The sequence below is a fragment of the Pinus tabuliformis genome, chromosome 4_2 (assembly GCF_031772625.1).
Source record: "Pinus tabuliformis cultivar Carrire ecotype Pingquan chromosome 4_2, CPIR1, whole genome shotgun sequence".
Lineage (NCBI taxonomy): Eukaryota > Viridiplantae > Streptophyta > Pinopsida > Pinales > Pinaceae > Pinus > Pinus tabuliformis.
Genome location: NC_142304.1, coordinates 981,942,547 through 981,966,768, shown reverse-complemented (window position 1 = coordinate 981,966,768; position 24,222 = coordinate 981,942,547). Strand labels below are relative to the sequence as shown.

The following is a 24,222-nucleotide window of genomic DNA, read 5'->3' as shown; positions in this document are numbered from 1 at the left end:
TGACAGTGGAGTTGATGGAGTTGTGTTCAGTTGAACTAGTTGTATTCAGTCTAACTGGAGAATAAACTAGTGATGAGTTGTGTGAATTAAATATTAATTAATTCACTAATTATTAACTCATAATGTAACTGAAGAATACATCAGTTAACTCAGTGCATGTACAGTTAAGTGGATAATAGGTGTTAGAGATGGAGATTGCTATCATTTGTGACTATAGTTGTGCATTATATCTTGCACAATCAATGGGATTGAGTTATGCCAATGAGAATTGCACAGAGTTGGCCAATACCAAATGATTATAGCCTCTGCTCACGTGATTTCCAGTGTGAGTGATTCTCTTGAGGTAAAAACGAGTTTGGTTCAGCTATTCTCATTCATTCTCTTGCAGGATTGTGCAGTGGAGGTAGGCAAGTAGTGGAGAAGATTTGAGGCTTCAGATCTGAGCTCTATTGTGTGTAGCAGGTGGAGATAGTGCTGAGTACTTGTGAGGAGTATTTTACTATGTTATGTTACATGTTCTCAATCATCATTAATATACAGATAGTGTGGGGTTTTTAGCTGTAAAGCTTTCCCCGGGTTACATACTGTGTTAATGTGTGCAATCGATTGATGTTTACATTGTTATTGATGCTGCTTAATTGTTGATCAACGTAGAGGAGATTATGTATTGTGTAGGTATTCCACAATAATGTATGATCAGGATAATCTTTGTTGACTATGTGTTAAATTATTCAAAATTTCTACATGGTATCGGAGCTGTTGATCATCAGATCTATTATTCAGAAAGTGTTTACATCTTATTTCTTCAGGCAGAGTCTGTAATCAGGCCAGGTAGCCTCTAGATTCATCCTTCTTTTAGAAGGTGAGATATCTGGTGAATGCCCATACATTCAATCTCTATACGAGAAATACTTTGTTCTCACAAATCTTAGATCAGAGGCAGTTGATTTTGGAGCTGGTGGAATTCCAATTTGCAGTAGTGTTTTCTTGGTGTCAAAGTTGCAATGTATTTCAACGGATTGCGATTGGAGTATGCTCTTGAGGGAAGCTCAAACTATATTGCATGGAAGGACAGGGTGGAGGTAGTGTTGGATGATAATGGGCTGAAGGATTTCATAGAGGCTGAGGTCCCAAAGCCTACTGATGCTACTCAAGTTGATGCTTGGCAAAAGAAGACAGCAAAGTGTCGAAGGATTCTGTTGGAGGGCGTGAAGGATCACATTGTGTCCAGCCTCCATGGAAAGGCTTCTCCATATTTGATGTGGAAAGCTTTGACAGATCTATTCCAAATTAAGAGCGATCAGAGGAAGCTGGCGCTCAAGGATAAACTCATAAACATCAAATATGAGAAGGGCGACAGTATACCCAAGTATCTCACAAAGTTCACCCAGTGCAGGGATGAGTTGGGAAGTGTGGGGGTGACTGTCGATGATGAGGACTTGGTGAGCATGGCTCTCCTTGGTCTTCCGAAGAGTTGGCATTCCTATCAGGACTCTGTCAATGGTCGGGAGAAATTGCCAGGATGGGAAAAACTTTGGTCAGATCTTGTGCAGGAGGATATTAGGTGGAATACCAGGGACGGATCTTCATCAAAGGCAACTGATGAAGAAAATCGTGCTTTGGCTGCCAAAGCAAAGAAGGGGAAGAGCAAGAAATCTTCTCATTCCGGTGCAAAAGGAAAGAAGCAGGACATGTCCAAGGTGAAGTGTTTTCACTGTCACCAACACGGACACTATGCCACTAATTGTCCGCAAAAGAAGAAGAACAAGCAAGCTGTTGGATCTTCAGCAGGAGAGGCTCTAGCCTCGCAGTTTGAGCTTGATTTTTCATTGATCGCATGCTTGGTTTCAAGTGTGATGGGATCGGTGTGGTTCTTGGACAGTGGTGCGTCTTTTCACATGACAGGAGATTGAGATTTGTTTTTTGATCTGGAGGACAAAGATCTTGGAGTACACATCGAGATGGGCGATGATGGTAGATACAGTGCGACCGGTATCGGTACCATTTCCTTTGAGAGGGAGTCTAGTAAACCCTTCGTATTGAAGGAAGTGATGCATGTTCTAGGATTTAATAAGAATCTTATCTCTGTGGCGATGTTAGAAGACAAGGGATATGATGTTGTTTTCAGCGAGGAAAAGGCTTTCTTGCGCAGTAAGACAATAGGAGAAACCTGGAAGATAGGGGTTTGAGTCAAGAACCTTTATCAGTTGCATGTAGATGATTGCGTAGCAATGGCATGCAAGGCAGAAGGATTGGTGAGCCGGGATGATGGCAAGTTGTGGCACAGGAGATTTGGTCACCTTCACCATGGAGCCTTGAAGATACTACAGCAGATCACTACTGGGCTTCCTAAAGGCACTCTTGTGCAGTCAGATCAGTGCAAAGGGTGTATTTTGGGAAAGTTTGTGAAAGCCACCTTTCATGAGAAGGATAGTCGAGCCACGATGATCCTTGAGAGAATTCACACAGACATGTGTGGACCTTTCTCAGTAGCTTCGATAGCAAAACACAGGTATTATGTGATTTTTGTTGATGATTTCTCTCGTAAGTGTTGGATCTTCTTCATGCAGAAGAAGAGTGAGACATATTCAAAGTTATGTGAATTCAAAGCACTGGTCGAGAAGAAGTCAGGGAAGAAGGTGAAGGCTCTTAGGAGTGAAAATGGTGGTGAATACATCTTTGGCGAGTTCAAGGATTTCTGTAGTGCAGAAGGGATTTGAAGAGAGCCCATAGCTCCCCATAACCCACAGCAAAACGAGGTTGTTGAGCGGAAGAATAGAATGATCGTGGGTGCTGCACGGGTGATGTTGCATGATCAGGGCCTACCCCTTCACTTGTGGGCGAAAGCATGCAATACTACAGTATATGTGCAGAACCGTTGTCATCACAGGATACTTGGCATGAGTACACCCGAGGAGGCTTATTCTGGTAAGAGGCCTGATCTTTCTCATTTGAGGATTTTTGGTTCTAATGTTTACATGCATGTAACGAAGGATGCCAGGAAGAAGTTGGTGCTGACCGCGGAGGTTGGGATATTTGTGGGGTACACTGATACGCCCCATAACTATCGTGTGTATTTGCTAGACAGTGGTAAAACTATTGTGCAACGGGATATAAAATTTCAGGAGGAGAAAGCCATGAAGTGTTCACTTGAGAGGGAGATACACTTGCATGCAGATGAGGAGCTATTAGTTCCTAAGGATGAGCTTCAGGACATGGATCAACCACAGGACGAGGTTCATGGAGTGGAAGAGACCACTCATGCAGCGCCAACCATCAGAGGGCGAAAGCACTTGACAGAAGCTGAGCGACTGGCTCAAGATGCAGAGAAAGTTGTAGGACCACCTACAGCCCAACGCAGGCAGAGACAGTCACCTGATCGGTACACTGGATACATGGCTCTTATGAGAAAATGTGTTGTGACTGAGCCATCCTCTTTCGAGGAAGATGTGGAGGAACCCGCATGGGTAGATGCCATGGTGGAAGAGTATGATTCGATTGTTAGAAACAGTGCATGGGAGATTGTCCCAAGACTGGAAGGGAAATCAGTGGTGGGTTCAAGATGGATCTACAAAGTTAAGCAGGCAGCTGACGGGAGTGTGGAGAAGTACAAGGCAAGATTTGTTGCCCGAGGCTTTTCACAGATAGAGGGGATCGATTATGAGGAGACCTTTGCACCTATCGCAAGGTATTCTTCCATACGGACGATTCTTTCTCTCTCAGCGTAGATGGGATGGCACATTCATCAAATGGATGTGAAGACTATTGATACTCCTCTTCCTAGAGGTTGGAGGAAGGAGGATGCCACTTCGGCAGAAGAAGTGGATGCCACTGTTTATCGACAGTTGGTGGGGTCGCTTATGTATCTGGTCAATACACAACCCGATATATGCTATGCTGTTAACCAGCTTTCACAAGATATGGTTAAGCCTACCAAGCTCTTCTGGAAGGCGGGCAAGCATGTATTGCGTTATTTGAGAGGCACATCGGGATATGGTTTGTGGTACAGACAGGAGGATGAGGTGAAGCTATGTGGCTTCACGGATGCAGATTGGGCAAGGAGCCCAACGGACAGAAAGAGCACATTAGGAGGGGTCTTCAGTGTTGGGTCGAAAGTAGTTTCTTGGTACAGAAGGATGCAGAGATCTGTGGCACTCAGTTCAACAGAGGCCAAGTATATGGCAACAAGTTTGGCTGCATGCAAGGCTATATGGATGAGGAAGATCCTAGTCGGTTTGTTCGGTTTTCACTTGGAGCCTACTGTGATTTACTGTGATAACTAGAGCTGCATTAAACTCTCGGCTAATACTGTATTTCATGATAGATCTAAGCATATTGACATCAGGTACCATCATATCAGAGATTGTGTGTAGCGGAGAATCATGTTACTTTCATACATTCCAACGGAGGATCAGGACACTGATATCTTGACGAAGGCGCTCACCAGGAGAAAATTCAAATACCACCGAGGCAGGATAGGGGTTGCTGATAATCCATATCTTATTGAGAGAGAGTGTTGAGAATGAAACAAGATGATGGAGCTTAGTGGAAAGGAGTTGCCTTCATTAAGTGGGCACATAGGCAAATTATGGCGCAAAGTCTATTTTTAGACTATGTCTGTTTTTAGACATATGGATCATGTCTATGAGTTGCATAATGTTGTTTATGGATGATTGGTCATGTTGGGAAAAATAGATGGACTTATATTTTTGGGATCACAACAGGAGTGATCAAAGTCTATTTTTAGACTGGCAGTCAAAAATAGAAAGGTCAAATATTATTGTCTCATAATAATATTTAGACTATAAACTTTATCTTATTCTCTTGGAGCACCTCAAGTTGAGTTACAGATGTGGCACATGCAGCTGAAAGAAGGAAATACGAGTTTCCTTATGTGTTACTAGAGCTATTGCATGGTTGACTTCAGTTAGAACTCAAGCAGTGAGTTTCTGTGGAGTTGACAGTGGAGTTGATGGAGTTGTGTTCAGTTGAACTAGTTGTATTCTGTCTAACTGGAGAATAAACTAGTGATGAGTTGTGTGAATTAAATATTAATTAATTCACTAATTATTAACTCATAATGTAACTGAAGAATACATCAGTTAACTCAGTGCATGTACAGTTCAGTGGATAACAGGTGTTAGAGATGGAGATTGCTATCAGTTGTGACTATAGTTGTGCATGAGATCTTGCACAATCAATGGGATTGAGTTATGCCAATGAGAATTGCACAAAGTTGGCCAATACCAAATGATTATAGCCTCTGCTCACGTGATTTCCAGTGTGGGTGATTCTCTTGAGGTAAAAATGAGTTTGGTTCAGCTATTCTCATTCATTCTCTTGCAGGATTGTGCAGTGGAGGCAGGCAAGCAGTGGAGAAGATTTGAGGCTTCAGATCTAAGTTGTATTGTGTGTAGCAGGTGGAGATAGTACTGAGTACTTGTGAGGAGTATTGTACTATGTTATGTTACATGTTCTCAATCATCATTAATATACAGATAGTGTGGGGTTTTTAGCTGTAAGCTTTCCCCGGTTACATACTGTGTTAATGTGTGCAATTGATTGATGTTTACATTGTTATTGATGCTGCTTAGTTGTTGATCAACGTAGAGGAGATTATGTATTGTGCAGGTATTCTGCAATAATGTATGATCAGGATAATCTTTGTTGAATATGTGTTAAATTATTCAAAATTTCTACACCCAATATATACGCGATGGTACGGGGAGCACAACTCCGTGCTAGCACTTGTCGTATCAAAGAGGAGGAATCACCCAACCTTCGATGAAAATGATAGTTACTAGTTTTTACGACGCCAAAACACGTCTCTAGCCTAGACCTCTAGATGTGTTGCATTAGGTTCCAAAGCGTTGTTAAGTTCATTGAAATTTATTTTAGAGTTGATCTTGTTTAGAAGTTTTCCTTTCAATGGTTCACCGTGTGATGTTGATTGAAAATTCCTAAAATGAAATCTACAATGATAAACAATTGTTGTTTATTTTGAGCAATGAAAATCCTAGCTACTAAGGAAAGAAGATTACAATTCTTTCAAACAAAGAGAAAAGAGCACACACTAAATGCACTTTCCTAAATCATTTTTCTCACACAATCTAAATGCAAATGCAAATGCATGTATTTGTTTTTCGTTCCCCTTAGTGTGAAAAATTCCAAAAATGAAAACTAAGTATAGCAAAGATCTGAAATATTTCTTTCAAAGCGACATTTCGACAATTTCTTTTTCAAAATGGAAAGGAAGACTAAACGACACTTTTCAATTTTGAATAGAAAATGCTTTCGACACTTCAAATATCAACAAATCAAATCAAGTACATGATAAAAAGTTTAATTGACTATCCAGGGAAGGAAGACTCTACAACACTTCTCTTTTTGACACAAAACGACAGTTACGACACTTTTTGTACCAAAATAACAGATCGATTTAAGCAACTTTTCGACAAAGGATTGTAAATGATGGACAAATACATAAAAACATTTACTAATCCTAATCAATGGAGGCTAATCTATGTAATGCAAGCAGGCTTCAGTAATGAGGTACTGTTCATAAGCAGCAAAAACAACTAAACAGAGCTGAAAACAAGGACAACAACCCCAAATTTCAAGAAGGGAAATAAGCTTAGTTAGTCATCACACTTGGGCTTCATAGAAACAGGGATGCATCGCACTTTTCAGGCTCAAGAGGTGCGATGCATACTGGTTGACAGTGACAAATAGTGTGATGGGCCAGGAAGCGCAACTGGGATGGGTTTTGGCTCCAATTTGCAGCTGATTTCAGTGAGTTAAGTTGAGCTATGATGGACAATAAAGAACAAAGTACATAGGAATGATCTCAAGAGGTTACTGAGCTACCAAAAGGGCATCTAGAATGCTTGTAAGTCAAATGTTAAATTCATAAACTAAATCTTAGATTGACTGAAGTAGCATTCATCTACTATGCAATTGTAGAGAAAGAGTAGTTTGAAGGGTATCTGGCTAACTTTAGGCTCCGTCTATAGTTTATAAAACAAAAAAAAACAACAAACAAACATCTATTCGGTCCCCATTGGAGTCGCCATTTTGTTTCTGGGAAAACTAGTGTCTTTTCGATCGACTAGCCCTCTAGAATTGGCAGCTATCCTAGAAACAAACAGTTTAAAGTAATTCGTGATTTCTTCTATGTATAATAGATAAGAGAGAGGCAAAGGAACCAACCTGCATCTTCTGCTTAACTCCTTGCTTGATCTCTTTCCCTCTTGACATAGCTTTCAACTCCTCTCCTACTTATCCCACTTAGAGAATACTTGTAGAAACACAGTAACAAAACACCATCAAAGCATCTTGATCTATTATATCATAAGCATTGCAGAATCAGAAATACAATGAACATAAAATGGCATTCACAAATAATAACATTCACAATTGCACAGTTGTATGGAAGAAAACTCAAAGAACTTTATTAAATAAAAGGAGAATTACAACCCAGCTGTTTGATCCAAGCATCATCCTCCCAGCATCAAAGCCCTCTTCACCTCATGAAAAGCAAGATCACTCAACAATACAATGCTCTTTCTCAGATACAAACTATCAGCACTTCCTTGCAAATTACAAAATTCCAGCCTCCAGATCTCTCAGATGAGGGATCCATTTATAGATGTGTGCAAGGGTGTGAGTCATCTCTGGGTTTTTTATTAGTGTCATTCCACTTGTTTTTCTTGGTTCGACTTGGAGATTTATTGGATCTCTTATTCATCCCTGTGTGAATTCAGAGAGGCAAGTGTCATAGGAGAAGTTTCTAGAAGATTTCATTAGCATCCACTTAGAAAATTGTCTCGGACATTTGTCCATTCTCACTCATTGCACCCTACAAAAGGCCTCATCAGTATGCATCACACCTGGCTAGTGTAGAGGTCAGTATGCATCGCACCCTAACAGTGGAGCAGTTAGTAAGGTCTAGTTTTGGCCAGTTCTAGGTGGTTTTTCACGTGGAAATTTTGGGGAATGATGTAATCAGTTGACCATGATCCTTTAGGGTATGAAACAACACTTTTAGGGGTTAATGAGCCCTAGTTTATCAACATATAAGATTGGGTTTGCAATGCCCAAATATGTCTATAACACCTACTTCCCCAAACTCATTTGGAAATTCAATGAAATCTCTATTCCTATTCCACTGCAAGTGTAGCTTTTTTAGATTGGGAATATTTTCTAACCCTAAAATTTGCACTAAAGCTATTTGATGGCCTGGTTAATGATAGCTCCATGAGATTTTGAATGCTCAAGATGAACTATTTCAAGGCGTTGCATGGCCTCCATGTCCGTTGGAAGGTGAAGGTTTGTACCAGGATAACATTGAACATCTAAGGTCCGCATCTTTGTCATGCCCGGAAAACTCCCCTCGTCCTCCACTCTAACATCATCACTATTTGATGTAAAGACTATTGATAGGTGTTGGAGAAGGGTCAATCCTTTGAGATCCCTCAATTGCAAGGCACTAGCACTGGCAGTGCATGAATTTCCAAGAGTGAAAGTGACACCATTCAATGTCTATAGATAGATGAGCTTAGATATACCCACAGGGAAACATTCAAATCTCCACTCTAAATTCAAATGTAGCACATTTTTTTTCTTTTCTATCCCTGAATGCAGCCTTTCTATATTGGTCCCATTAAGATCTAGAAACTGGAGCTGCCGGAGACCACTCAAGGAGTTGGGTAGTTCCCGAATCCACGTCCTAGATAAATTCAGATACTTTAAAATCTTTAAATTCCCGATAGAATTGGGCAATGATCTGATGAAAGTTCTACTTAATTCTAACACACACATATATCTCATATTGTCAAGAAAACTCGGGGAGATTGATATTAGATGGTGATTATCAGATAGCAATAGAATTCATAGTGCTAGACACTGGATGCCCTTTTTTATTGTAGATATCTCATTTTTCATCAATGAAATTCTACACAATCCTCAACACTCTTCCTACCGGCATGCTTTCCAATGTCCTTCGGGTTTTATCAAACATTTAGTTTTCTCGTCAACAGCTAAATCATGCAGCAAGTCGTGCATTTTGCAACTGTTTACTCTCCCATTCCAACCAACCTCTGAAACTTCGATCAGGCATCGATCAATAAGTTCTTCCATGTAGGAGAAACCTACATCATATGCTTCTCGTAATTGTACAGAAACAAATCCCTGAGCAATCCATGCATGCACTAAACCTTGGGACTCTATTTGAGTATTCTTAGCAAAAACAAAGCAGTAAAGAAAACAAGGTTTTAGATGATGAGGCAAAGCCTCATAGCTGAACTTCAATGATGACATAACACAGTTTCTCATCACATATTCTTCATTCAGATGATGAAGGGTCCATTCTCAATGATTAGGAAGCCCCTCTAGTGATGTTGCCAAATAAGCTCCTATTGTTTTGATGGCAAGCAACAGTCCACCGCATCTATTAAAAATTTCATGGGCTATCTTGTCCAGTGCCTCTGGACAATGGTGTGCACCATCTAGAAAAGCATGGAGGCATAATTTGATGTCTAGCCCCAAAAGCATTTGCAACCTCTTCTTCAAGGGTCGTCAGCACAACCTTATCTTGCTTTTTGAATCACAACCCAATCTTCTCTTTAGCAGATCTGTCCCACACGTAATCAACAACAAATAGGCAGCTTTTTTATCTAAAAATCTGTCAATCTTCTCTCTAAGCTCCTCCTCGCTTAGGTTTGTCAACATCTTATAATTTAGCTGGTCAGCCCCTTTTTTATCATTTTGTCGGTTGGCCAAACTTTCATCGTTTCCTTAGAAATGCTTGGCTCTCTCATTTTGCTCAAATTGCTTCACCATATCATGGAGAAGTTCTGTAACAGACAATTTCTGAGAAACTGCTAACCAAACCTGACAGTCAAAGCATTTATGGACACTTCACTATTGAAAACGTGTTGGAGCAGAAGAGTTTTTCCCTACCCTCCCATGCCCACAATGGCAAGGACTGAAGGGATGTCTTCCTTCAATATCCATTCAGTAATCACTTTAATATTGCCATCCATGCCCATGATCTGTGACTTTTGAATATGAACATATGATCTTTGCCTTATCTGCAAGCACGCCTTTATTAAGTCTTGCTTCCTCTTATTTATTCTGGAGGGGAATCATGGACATTAATTACATCAAAAAATATCTTCAGCCGAGTCTCAGCTCTCATGTTGACTAGCAGTCTCGGTCGGGATGGCTCTTAGGCCCAAAAGCATTATAGAATTAATTGCCTAATTGAAGAGGCATGTTTTAGGAAAAAAAAGCAAACAATCAGAGAAAGAAGTAAATGAAATATCTTCCTGCCCATCCTGTGATCGCCTCTACTTTAAGTTGTAGTTTGCTCACGGTATGGCCTCCTGTGATGCCCAGCCATCCTCCGTCAATTCTGTTGTATGTGACACCATGCCTTAGAATTAAATCCTTCGAGCTACCAAGTCTCTTTTCACTCTTGTCAGCATCAACCCTGATTTCATGTCACAGTGGATTTTTCAAAATTGGCCCATGCCGGTTTTGAGAATGAACCACGTGTTTCCCTTAATGCCACAACTGTCGGCACATCACACCTTTAAAGCCCTGTACTATCAGTGCCTTGCTCTGCCTGGTGATGTTCTCTCGGTGGCAATATGGAGGACTTTCCCATGCTGCCCTTTGCTTTAAAATACATTGAGAAATAGACGTATCTCAAGCCCCTTTAGCCCTTTTCACTTTGGCTCATTTTCGTAGTTTTCTTCATATGTGTGGGGGTGTGAACCAGGGACTTAGCCTTCAGGCACTAAGACCTTTAGACCTGTGTCCGAGGGCCTTTTTCCTTGTAACAAAAAATCTTGCATCCAGGCGATATCTCGCACCTGATTTTCATAACACCCAGTCATACCTACGATCGCCAATCTGTGGGATTGGGCCCACGAACTATAACACCATCGCAATACGGGAGAGGGAGGGACCTTACATCTTTTTACATCACAGTCCGACTATCCGAACACAAAGTCCTCGTGAGATATGTCAAACGAAATATCGCATCCGGGATGATTCCCTACATATTGTAATTGCAAGCCTGGAAACTTTGATGTGGGAGCACTTTAACCTATGCGATCACTGATCGTCGATCTACGGGGGGTGGCATCATTACTGCCATGTGTCACCCTATGAGTGGTGACACGTGTCACCCATAAATGCCCCCATAGGACCCCTGAAAATGCCAAAACTGAGTGACACGTGTCCTACATACTTGCCACATCACCTTTCGGTACTGCCACATGGAGGAGAGAGAAAGGGTTCACCTTGTTAGTCCATGTTAGTCCTTACAATATCCTAGGATGAAAAGGAAATTGAGAAGGGTAAACCTCAAACCACTTTAGATCAATAGCTAGCCCTACTGAGCTAAAGTGGTTTGAGGTTACATTTCTCGATTTCCTTGTTAGCCTAGGAGATTGTAAGGACTAGCATTTTTGGTGCCGTTGCCGGGTAACGAAAGATCATATCTTCCCTGGGAAAGAATGACAAGGATCAGATCTAATTGCTGATGGTGAACAATGATCAGACACAAGAAAGGTTGTGCATCTTTCACCTGACGACTCCATTTTGGAAAATGCACTTGCTTCCTCAAACTCATTTGGAAATTCAATGAAGTCTAGATTCGTATTCCACTCCAAGTGTAGCATTTTCAGATTGGGAATCTTTTCTAATCATCTAAAATCTGCACTGGAGCTTTTTGCTTGCCATTCTAATGATAGCTCCATGAGATTCTGAAGCTAAAAAATCCACTTAGGAACCACACAATTGTAAAGATGAAATATTTCAAGGCATTGCATGGCCTCCATGTCCATTGGAAGATGAAGGTTTGTACCAAGAACACATTGAACATCTAGGGTCCGCATCTTTGTCATGCCCAAAAAAGTCCCCTCGTCCTCCACTCTAACATCATCACTATTTGATATAAAGACTATTGATAAGTGTTGAAGAAGGGTCAATCCTTTGAGATCCCCAATTGCAAGGCACTGGCACTGGCACTGCATGAATTTCCAAGAGTGAAAGTGACACTGTTCAATGTCTGTAGATAGATGAGCTTAGATATACGCACAGGGCAATATTTAAATCCCCACGCTAAATTCAAATGTAGCATATGTTTTTGCTTTTCTATCCCTTCATGCAGTTCTTTTACATCGATATCATTAATATCCAGAAAGTGGAGTTGCCGGAGACCACTCAAGGACTTGGGCAGTTTCTGAATCATCATCCCAGATAAATTCAGATAGTTTAAAAGCTTTAAATTCCCAATACTTTTGGGCAATGATGTAATGGAAGTTCTACTTAAATCTAACACACATAGATATCTCATATTGTCAAAAAAGCTAGGGGAGATTGATGTAAGAGAGCCATTATGAGATAGCAATAGACTTCGGAGTGTTGGACACTGGTTGCCCTTCTTGATTGTAGATATCTCATTTTTCATTAATGAAATTCTACGCAATCCTTGGCACTCTTTTGCTGGCATGCTTTCCGATTGTACGCCAGGTTTTATCAAACATTTAGTTTGCTCAGAAACAACGAAATCATGCAGCAAGTCATGCATTTTGCAACTGTCTACTTGTCCATTCCAACCAACCTCTGAAACTTCGATTAGGCATCGATCAATAAGTTCTTCCATGTAGGAGCACCTTTTCTGGGAAGAGGGAATGGAGCTGATTGAAGTTGTATACAGGAGATCCCGTGCAATGACTATATCGCAGTAGGACAATCTTAGTGCTCCAAGCAATTGGAAGGGAGCGCGGGACTATAAACTACACTGCCTGGTTTGGAGAACTACACAGTAGGCAAGCTACGTGGAAAATGGTGAAGTTGCAACATATGAAGCTGCTCTATGAAGGAAGGTGCCGCGCAGCACAACCAAAAAATGACCGTTGGAGTCACTGTTAATGACTTGATAGCTAGAAGACAGTTAAGAGGAGCAGGTTGGTGGCATTTAAGGAAAAAATATTTTAAGATCTGTCGCCAAAATAACATTAATTGCCAGAATTTGGGGGGAATGGTCAGATTTAAATTCAAAACCCCCTATAAATTATGCATGCCGGTCCAACAGAGAACACTTTGCACCCTTAGAGTTTTTGTTGAGATTTGTTGTCTATCGCCTATGAATCGATCATATTGGGAGGATTTAGTTGCGAGCCCTGCATTTGCTAAGTTGTCTAAGTTGAATTAGAAGTTCATTCTAGAAAAAATGCTTGGACCAAGCCCTGCAGAAACCGTGAGTACTGGTGGCGATGTTGCCTCTGAGGGAGTCACCCCGGAAGTGGTGAGTATGGAAGCTCTGGCTCCTGTGCCTATGACGCTGAGGTCGCCTAGGTCAAAGCCTACCCCTGCAAGAGAAACCCAAAAAGTTAAACTGAAGAAGGATAAGAAGAAAAAGCCACTACCAGTGCGTGAATCCCCCAGGAAGCATTTTGTAGCGCAGAAACAAAAGAAGGATAAGTAGCCTATGAAGGTAGTTGACCTAGAGGCGGAAGAATGCCAGGGTACAGAGGACATAGATGTTGAGGGAGTGGATCCCATCACGTATCTACCCGACTATATCCCTCCATGCAAAGGGAAGGGGAAGGTCACAAAGGATACAGATTCGGAGAATTTTTCCATTTCTACACCCCTGCTGCCTAAGCAAGTTCCCTTTGAAGGTCCATGGTTTGCACGAATCCCACTGCTAAAGATGGAGGATTGGGACCTCGCAGATCATGCTAGGTTTCCACACTTAGTAACAGACAAATACATGAAGCACATGTACTACGTGGACTCAGGAGTCAACGCATTAGAGACAATGGAATGGATTCGCAGTGTGGAGAATTCGAGGTTATTGAATCTGTTGTGGGTGCCACATTATCACCACACCCCTATCAACACAATTTTTGTGTGCCAACTTCTCACCTTGGTGCACGATGGGTGCTTATGGCTAGGAGGGCATATCCCCATCACTGACATGCTCGTTCACAGGATCACACACCTGCCATACGAGGGATTGAATCCGACCAAGGAGTTTGGCGGAAAGATGGGGGAAAAGGACCTGGAAGAAAGAATGAAGAAATAATTCGACCTTGTGAAGAAAGCGGGAGGATATTCCATCCTCTCAATAACAGACCCAGTAGTACAAATCACCACACAAATATTAGCAGGGAAAGTGATGAGAAAGTGTTGCACAGATGAAGTTCTGATGCTCGTAGTATCCTTGGCTGTTGAGTGCGCGAAGGGCGTGTAGTTCAACTAGTCCAGGTACATGTGCCAGGAATTCCTCGCGAATTGTTGCGAGGCCTAGGATGAAACCAAGCCATTTCATTACACTTGCTTACTGTTGTCTATTACATTGGTTGTGTGGGAACTACCGGAGGATAGCCAATTTCCTCCACTTGAAGAAGGATTACCAAAAGAAGTGCAATTTGCATCTCTATGGGATACAAAGGACCTCACTTGGATCACAAAGACAAAGATATTTGGGTCCTGATGGAATTAAGCCTCTGCATGGGCATTAACCAACACCTAAGGTTGTCCCTGAATTTGTACACATAGCTATCAACCTATGTAGCATTCAAGGCTGACTTCCACAAAGTTTACATTCACGCAAGGAAGGATCTGCAACATAAATGGAATGAGTTGCCATATTTGGTGACAAAGACAAATGTGTAGGAGGTAATTGTGCGATGGCCAGCAGAGTGGCATGCCCCCTCAGACTTAGATGCTGGAACAAGTAAGGGTGCGAGAAGTTTGATAGCACAAAAGAGAAAGGAAGCAGCTAAGCAGGATGTGCAGAACTTGGTTGCGCAGAGGAAGAAGGAAGCCACAGAGAAGGCTCGAATGGAGAAAGAGTGCTTTGCCAAGGAGAAGACAGAGAAGGAGCAGCACAAGTCGCAAAGAAGTGGAAAGTCACCTTCACCAGAGACCGAGGAGGAAGAATTGTCAGAGCAAGGCAACAAAGGAGATGAGGGGTAGAGCACCCTCTTCATTCTGAAAAAGCGCGGAAAGCGGCAGCAAGAAGGTCCTCGGTAAATGAAAAAATCAAACAAGTCGCTGGGTGATGCCATGGTCTTGACGGAGGGTGATCTTAATGAGATCGGGGATAAAATAAGGGACACTACGACTAAAGTGTTGCAATAGTTCGAGCAAAAATATATGAAAATGTTGGGGACTGTCCAAAAGGATCTATGCAAGCTGCAGATCCAGGTAAGCAGGATACAGGTGGGCACTGGTCAAGCGAGCGCAGAAAAAGCGAGCTTGGAACCTGGGACGAGAAAAGCATCCAAGTTGGTAAGGGCCCTTGACCTTAGAACTATTGCATTATTAGAAGGGTCCCTTCGCATGGAGTCATCTGATGATCGTTTCATCCTAAGCACAATCAAGAACATCAGGCTGAACATAACAATGCTCCCCAACGAGATTCTCCATGCGCTGCATGCAGTGGCCATAGAGGAATTGAGAGCTTGAGAGCAACGCACTCTCAATCTCATCAGTGAATACAGAGTGAACAATGAGCAGATGTTCTCTAAGAAGACGTAAGCCTTAAAAGAAAAGGAGACACTGCAGGCACATAGTTCCCGACTGGAGTCTGCAGTCGCAGAAGCATGCAAGACAGTGTCTAAGCTTCATATACCTGAGGATGCACAACCAGAAGCAAAGATTAGAAAATTAGCCATTGGTGTGTGTGAATCCAAGGTAGAGGTTGGCCGAGTTCAATTTGAACTCAATATGAAGATCACAGAGTTGCAGTTAAAGTTACAGCCCACGAATCCACCTATGTTCTGAGAGTAGCGCGGAGCTGCCGTAAAAGAAGGAATGGCCACCTTGGATTCCATAGTCGCTGATTCTTTGAAATTATTTGAGCAAGCCATGGAATTAATGAAAAATCTGTAGAAGGATCCAAACCTGCAGACACTGAATACAAATATTAGGGAGCTGCAGTGGCAGTATGACGAAGTTAGGGCAACGATGCACTCCATTACACCAGCGCAGTGCCTAGCCAAACTACAGGAGGGGAAGCATCTCCTCGCACAAGTAGAGGCGGCATAGAAGAAGGAGGCCTTGCTTAAGACCACGTTGCAACCATGGTTGGAAGAAGCTTATCAGATCATGACAACCATCCAAGATAAGTTGAAGGGCTTGCAACAGACGCATTAGACAATGAAGCTAGCTGTAGAAGTCCCAACTACAAAGAAATTAGTTGACGAGGTCAAGAAGGAAGCCACGCAGAGTATTGTCGAGGTTGCGGTAGTTTAGGTGGAGATGGGGGATCTTTGCAGCATGATCGCAGCGCCAACCGACTGACTCGAGCGCGAGTCACGATCTTTGTGTTGGGGGCCTGTTGGGATGGGGTCCCCTCGGTTAGTTTTGGGGTTAAAATAACCCAAGTTTTGATGTATTTTTTGTAAATGATGTAAAGTGTCCACGATTTGGGGATGCAAAGCGCGTAGATGATTAAGAGTCAAAGTTGTTTTAGCCCCTTGTTTCTGTAAAGGTTGAGTCATCTTTGAGATCCACCCATGGTCTGCGGACCATGTGACTGTATAAATAGGTGTGTTTTAGAGAGTCTAAGGCATGTTAGAAGATAATCTTAGATATAATGGGTCAGTGAGAAGAAAGTGATAGCGTAGAGAAGTGGGTCAACTATGAGAGAAAGTCTTTGCAGCTGAGTGCACAGAGGCCTAGGTAGAGACTGCAACTGAGTGCGCGGACCCTTGCAGCTGAGTGCGCACGGTAGTTTTGAGTCAGTATTCTAAACTGGAAATCAATCAAGAGCTGTTTATGAAGAAATCTTGTGTATTACTATTTACTTCCGCTTATGACATATGTTGTTGATGAATAATATGTTTATGGAATATTGATCTAGTGATGCACGATCCTCTTCAATAAGACTTAATAACTGTACGCAAGGCATGTTAAGTACTTTCGCGAAGACTTGGATGAATTCTATTATGTTTAATGATAACCTAAGTAGATTTAAGAGAACACTAATTTAGGGTTTTTTTCTGGTGTGAGTAAGTGGATAAACTAATTGGTAAGGATCCACAAAGACCAATAGTAGACCTTTGTGAAGGTTTAAAGGCTGTTTAAACAGAGTTGCAGTACCAAGCCCTAGGGGATTATAGATCTATGCGAAGGCAGATCTATGGTGCTAAAAGACATCACACTGATCTCTGGATGCGGAAACTTGGTTCCAGCATCCCCCCATACTACTTCGGGTGAGATTACAGCGTGCGCTTTGCAGGTTGTTGTCGAAAGTGCCAGTAGTGTAGGGTTTTGTTGGTTGGTGCAACTGACTCTGAACCTGAGTCAAGACCCCCTAAGCCAACAAGGTGTCCATTTTTTCATTAACATATTTTATACCCCTTTATGTTTTTTCATTAATTTGAGCTCCATTTTTTATACATACCGATATAAAAACTCTTTTCCTCCTATTATATGCTCAATATATTATGCCATTTTTTCCTCAATAGTTATCCCCCAATATGAATGCATGTGGTATGATATTTCTCCCCTAGTGAAGCCCTTTTGTGTAGAGTCCAACTTCCAAACCCTACCCATAATGACTTTAGAATCCAGATCATCCTATAAGATGACGTGAATCTACCCCTTGGCTAAAAACTACACAAACAAGGGTTTTTTAAGCACCAACTTCACCTTTGATTCCCTCGAGGTTGCGAGAAAAGGAGAGATAAAATTTCTCCCTGATTCGACCCACCATTGAGATCCGACTAAGGTCATATTCCTTTTGTAAAGAAATATTTGTGCTTAGATACAAAACCATCTGTAATTCATCAGTTCATTTCACACAATGTTCCTTTTTTCATTTTCCATGAACTGTACTCTATCCTTTTCTGTCAATGCCTCCAATAGAGGTAGAAAATGAAACTTTACCTAGATTTTAAGAATTAAGACCCTCATTAAGCGACCTCTCGTCATTTTCTTATATCAAAACACTGGTCATTATAGGGATGTTTGAAGGAATGTCGGGTGGGAAAAGTGTATGGTTCACCTCGGGGAAGAGAAGGACCTCATTGTAACCATGACCTTGTAATACACTAGGGAAAGTAATAGAACAACGGGGACCAAACCCCAAATTACATGGTTCTTTGAATTGTGACTAAGAAACCGACAATAGAGAATAATCAACGCTTCATGGAAGAAACAAAAACCCTTGGGAGCCCTCGACAATGACATTACCACTGAGCCCCTATCCAATTGAAAATCAACAACAAAAATTGGTAAATTACCGCTAGGTGTAAGGGGCATTCTGATACATGGGGCTAAGAAACCTAATGAAGTTGAGAACTCTGATTGAAATTAGCTAAGAGCCCTCCCATCCTGAGTCTCGTGACTAGAAGACGCTAGTTAGGCCCAAATGCCTTGAAAATATGAGGTGTCGACCGCATAATCTAGAGAAACCTTGTCCCCTATAGATGGGGGAAACTCCTTCCCACATTTGAATAAATTTTGGACAATGACCTCCAACACAAACCGCTGAAAGCCCCAACAAAAGCCTCGAAAACCCAGTAGGAAAAAGAAGGCCAAAAGTGCTTAAAAACAAGGCAAATATTTGTAGGTTACACATAAAAAGTCGATAAAACACAATCATTATCCGATAGAAACTCCATATGTTTGTAGGGCGTGTGCACAAACAATAAAACTAAAACTCTGAGGAAACTGTCATCGCTATTGCCCTCTTGCGCCCACTCCCTCTTTCATATGTCACATGGATGTCCTCTTTTATTTTCTAAGATTATTATTTATACTAGAAGCAAAAATATTTATTTATAATTTACATAGATATTCATTACTTTAAATTTAGGTAAATTCAATTTACTTTAAAAAAAACAAAGAAATCTAACATTTTATTTTAATAATGACAACTTAACTTAATTTTATTATAAGTTTTAAAAATAATATTATAAATTAAAAATATGTAATAATAAAAAATAATATGAAAAACTCAAATATTGAATATAAATATTTTTAATTTATAATTCTTAAAGATTCCTCAGCTTCATTAATCCTTACGGCATATTTTACAATGGCTTGCACCCCCTCATTCTCAAACACTTTAATTTCGGCATTGCATCCTCCAAATGCTTAAAATCTTTTATGAGCAGCTCTTCCAGTTTGGGAATGTAGCTTTTTCAGATGTGGCAACGGCAAGAACAAGAAAAAAAGATTACTCCATGGTCCAAAAGATTAAAATCTTTTTATGAGCAGCTCTTCCCCAAACTCTTTTATGTAGCTTTTTCAGATGTGGCTACAAAAACATTATTCCAGGATCATCCCATCACAGCAAGAATAAAGATTAACAGGTTATTCCATGTTACACCACGTTATTCCATCAAAGTAAACTAAGAATTGAAAGCTTATTCCCTGCCACACCACTTTTGAAAGAGTGGCAACCAATCATTCCAAAAGCTTATTCCATTCTCCACCAATCATTCCATCACAGCAAGTTAATAATGAGAATTAAAGGTTATTCCACGCTCCACCACACTAACAAAAGAGAGAAACCATTTCAAGAATAAAGTAAGAATTGAAAGGTTATTCCCTTCCTCACCCCGTTATTCCATCATAGTAAAGTAAGAATTGAAATGTTATTCCCTTCCACACCGTAAAGTAAAGTAAAGTAAGAGTAAAGTAAAGTAAAGTAAGAATTGAAAGGTTATTCCCTTCCCCACCACGTTATTCCATCACAGTAAAGTAAGAATTGAAAGGTTATTCCCTTCCACACCACTTTTGAAAGAGTGGCAAATCATTCCAAAAGCTTTTCCATTCTCCACCAAAGCAGAAAGAGAGGCCAATCATTCCATCACAGCAAGTTAATAATGAGAATTAAAGGTTGTTCCATGCTCCACCACACTAACAAAAGAGAGACCAATCATTCCATGCTGCGTCTAATTTAAAATTAATTAAATTAATTTATTCTTTTAGATTAATTTACAATACGATTATAATAAATATTATTGAATAAAAATATAATATAATTATAATACATATTATTGAATATATTAATATTAAAGAAATACAATAAAATAATTTAAAATAAGTAATTATTCTGATCATTGCATTGTAATGTTGTATTTTTAAAACAGTTTAAAATTTAGAAGAACATTGCATTTTTACCTTTTACCCACCTTACCTTGGTATCCATCATTGGGTCATTCCAAGTCACCCAACATCGTGTCACTCCAACTCACGGACCACAATTTGAGTGCCAAGTGAAAAAATATGATACGATTACTTAACAAATAATATGCCTAGTTATGATTCTAGTGAACATAATTCATCTTTAGTAAAATTAGGTTTTAATAGACAATACAAAGTTAGAATTGGAAACAAGTTTTATTAAAAATCTTAAAATAAATATCTAATGTAACAAAATATAAATTTTGTTTATGAAAATGTGAATATTAGTATTTTTAAAGTATAAATTTGGACCAATGTGAATATTGAATATTGGCTTTTGATAGTGCAAATTTCAAATTGAAAAGTGTGAATTTTAAGTGAGCTATCTTTAGAAAATGTAAATTTTATTAAGAAAGTGTAGGTTAGAAGATGGATGAATTTGTCTCATTTATCCTTCAATTGACTTGAATTCTCTTCCTTGTTACTTTGGCTTGCAAAGGAGAACTTTCTTGACCCAAAACTTGACTTTTGATGATGACTTCAATTCGGTACTTGCTGCTACAAAAGAATGCCCTAATACTTCACACATGTGGAGGAATATAACTCAGAAAACAAACCCAAAATTTCTTTGCTCTTCCTTCCATTTTCTATCCTTCTCTTTGCTAGGTATTAGGATTCTCTTTCTTGCTTTATTGAGCTTCTTGATGCTTGAATGAATGCATCCTTGAATGAGGCTGAGTCCTCCTTTATGTAATCTTCCTAGAGTCCCTTAATAAGCTAACTTGTCCTCTTCTAGTAGGCCGACACATCCTCGAAAGTTTCTTTGGTGTGTTGTCCTCTGAGATGATTCTAGGTTAATTAATCATGCCCGAGAATCTAAAATGTTTTGTTTGTTTTTAAAGTTTTTGGATGACCAATGTTATGAACAATTTGAAAACAGGTGCTTGAACCTTAACACTTACCCAATAGAATAAAATGGTTGTTTATTTGTCCAAAATAGTAAATTGATTTAAAGTGGATAACTAGTAGAGTTTTGATGAAATATAACTTGCTAAATATTCAGGCATAATTTTTTATTGGCTATAAGAAAGAATACAGGTAACCGATGTTTACGTGTACAACAAAATATATTTAATCAAATGCAGAGGGGTGTGACAATTGATAGATAAAGGGGAGTTTACAATAACAAGTAGTTTTATAAATTATTCCCTAATTAATATTTATAACTTAATAGGGATTTAAGACTAAATGATACTCAATATGTTCTTACCCACGTATCTGCATAAAGGTTTAAATATATGAAGAAAATATAATGAAATAAGCACATAAGAAAACTCACAAGGAGACAAAATTTAGAATCCTTTCATTAACTGCAACAAATCTCCATCTTGATTACAATTCTGCTTTGAAAGTTCATCCAAGGGTTCAACCCTTGATAACTCAAAGGAGGAGTTATTTATACAAAAATAAATATCTTTTAGAGACATTTCTTACAAAAATTACAAAAATAGTACAAAACTACAGGAAACTAGAAACTGCTAACCACTAGCACTATCCTTTAGGAATATGTTGATGATGTGGTCCCCAAAAAGTGTTGCCCAATTGTTTGTCAGTTGATGATGAAAGGTACTCAATAAATTCACACAATTGATCCCATCTTTCTTCACTTGGTATGGCAAGATTTACCAATTTCCTGTAAACTTCATCAACTTCGGTGAATTTTTCAAAAGTGAGCTTATTTACAAAAATGTGTTTAATCTCATGCTTAATTGTTAAGTCAAAATACAAAGCCTCTAACATTTGTTTTCTTGTAATATAACCCCTTATACTTGCAAAACTTGCTTTATCAGTTGCTATCGTATAAATCTTTTGGCAGTATTCCTCCAAACTGATCAACCTGTCATTTGGGGCCACTAATCCCAGCAGTCCTCTCTGATTAATTAAATTAAAATTAAAATGAAACCTTTGAACAAAAGTCTTCAAGGCTTGGCACCTAGTTTCTAACTGAGTCATAAAGTTATTTTTCTACAAAAAATTGTTGATTTCCAAAATGATTTTTGTTTTCTCCAGAATCTGAATCTGCTCCAACTCAGCCCTGGTTTTTGAGTTAAGAACTCTGATAATCTCTGTAGCTTCACTCGGTTTGTCTCTAAGAATTGCATTACCTTCTTCAATAGCTATTTGACATATTTTTATAAGTTCCTCCTGCTCAAAAATGATTTGTATGGAGGGCCATACTTCAGTTATGGCCTGACTAATATCTGGCCAAATGTTTTCCTTAGCTTAGGCCAAGGTTTGAGCCATTAATGACTCACTTTGCAACCCTTCTATTCTTTTGGCCAACCTGTGGGTCTTCTGCATTTCTTCAACATACAAAGTGTCATTTTTTATCTTTTGAACCTCCAGGTTCTTGAATTTCTTTTGAATCTTTTCATTCTATTGTCTCTAGAGATACAACTCTTGTATTTAGGTCTCCTGCTGTTGATGTAGACTTTGTTGTTGCTGATGTCGATTCCCCTATTGTTCTGGACACTGTAATAGGAACAATTGTAATGGGATCTATAACTAACTGAGTAGATTTCTCTTTTTCCTTAAGCAATTTCTCTATCTGATCTTCCATGGTCTTTATATATACATTCTGCTCAATTATTAGTTTGATATTTTCTTCCTTGTGTTGTTCACTTTATTCTATCTCCTTGGTTTGAGAATCCTCTATAGAAGGCAATTTGAGCTGCTTTCTCAATGTTGTTAGGTCTTCATTTTTATTTTTGACAATATATAATGCAGTTTTAACATCAATAGGGTCATATCCAATTTTAATCACTAATTAACCTTGTTATCCTTTGCTAAAGATGATATTTTTTCAATCTTCAATTGCGACTGCACATTTCACAGAGCAGTTCTAAGTTTTGACAATGCCATACAAATATTGGTCATGGTAGAGAAAATCATCTCACCAAAACTCCCTATGCATGTCCATTTGATCAATTAGGTGTATCTAATTAGCGTCAAAAGAAAATACAACCTTATTGTAATCAGAATAAACCTTGGGAAAAGTCACTTGAGCCTCTATAAAGGTCATTTGCATCCTACCTTTTTTGTTGTCAAAAGATGTTAATAACCTATGCTGTGAAGTAGAATTCTGCTTCCAAAACTATGCATAAACATTTTCTTTTAAAGATTTATTCTTATTCTTAATTTCAAGGAAATTAGTAAAAATGTTTGACTCCTCTGGTTCACTAACTCCTGCAGATTGGATAATTTTTAACAAATTCATTGAAGCTAAAGAAGAAGATAAAGTCATGACTACAGCTTCCTCTGTACCTATGGAAACCTGTATATTATCCAGATTAATGATAATAGGCTTCTTCTGTCCCTGAGTAGTGGTGGTAGTGCCTTTCGAGTCAATCCTTTATTTCTTCTAATAATGAATGAATTCCTTTTCTCCAATTACTGACGATGAAGATCCTTCTCTAGGCCTCTTGTCATGCTTGGTTTGAGAAGTAGGAGTCTGGAGTGTAGAAGGAGGTAAAATCTGTTCTTTTGCTTCTTGAAGTGTATTCTCCTCCCAATGTTCTTGATTTCTATACTTCTCAATCTCTGGTCTTGGTGTATGATTATAAGGTGTGGTTTTGAGTTCCATCCTTAAGTTGGAAATAATGTTGAATGGGACATAAGACCAGGTCAAGCTTGGTTGGAAGACCATTTATTTGAGGACTGCATCTACTTCTAAACGTGTTGATCTAGTGTTACAAATGAATGATCCTACCCATGCCTTTATCTTAAACTAAGATTTCCTCTTCCCTTAAATAAAATGAAGTTCATCCATATTAATCATTTGCCTAATATATTCCAGAGAGAAAATTATCACTGGAACATATGTGGGAAATTTATATGGAGCCAATTCGCAACCATATACTCTAATCTCTGTATGTTTCTGGTAAATATATTGGTCTCATGTTCTAGCTTGATCATTGATATGCAGGATCCTCTTGATTTCTAGACTGATCCTAGGTTCACTCTGGCTGCTGAGAAGTTGCGCAACTGGGTGAATGA

The 24,222-nt window shown here is 39.5% G+C and overlaps 2 pseudogenes; both read right to left on the bottom strand.

Annotated features, from left to right (window-relative positions):
• The window catches only part of LOC149172962 (uncharacterized), an 88,965-nt pseudogene extending 80,136 nt beyond the window's left edge, over positions 1-8,829 (bottom strand).
• A 147-nt stretch (positions 8,830-8,976) lies between these two features.
• LOC149172961 (uncharacterized) lies at positions 8,977-12,151 on the bottom strand (annotated as a pseudogene).
• Between the last annotated feature and the right edge of the window lie 12,071 nt (positions 12,152-24,222).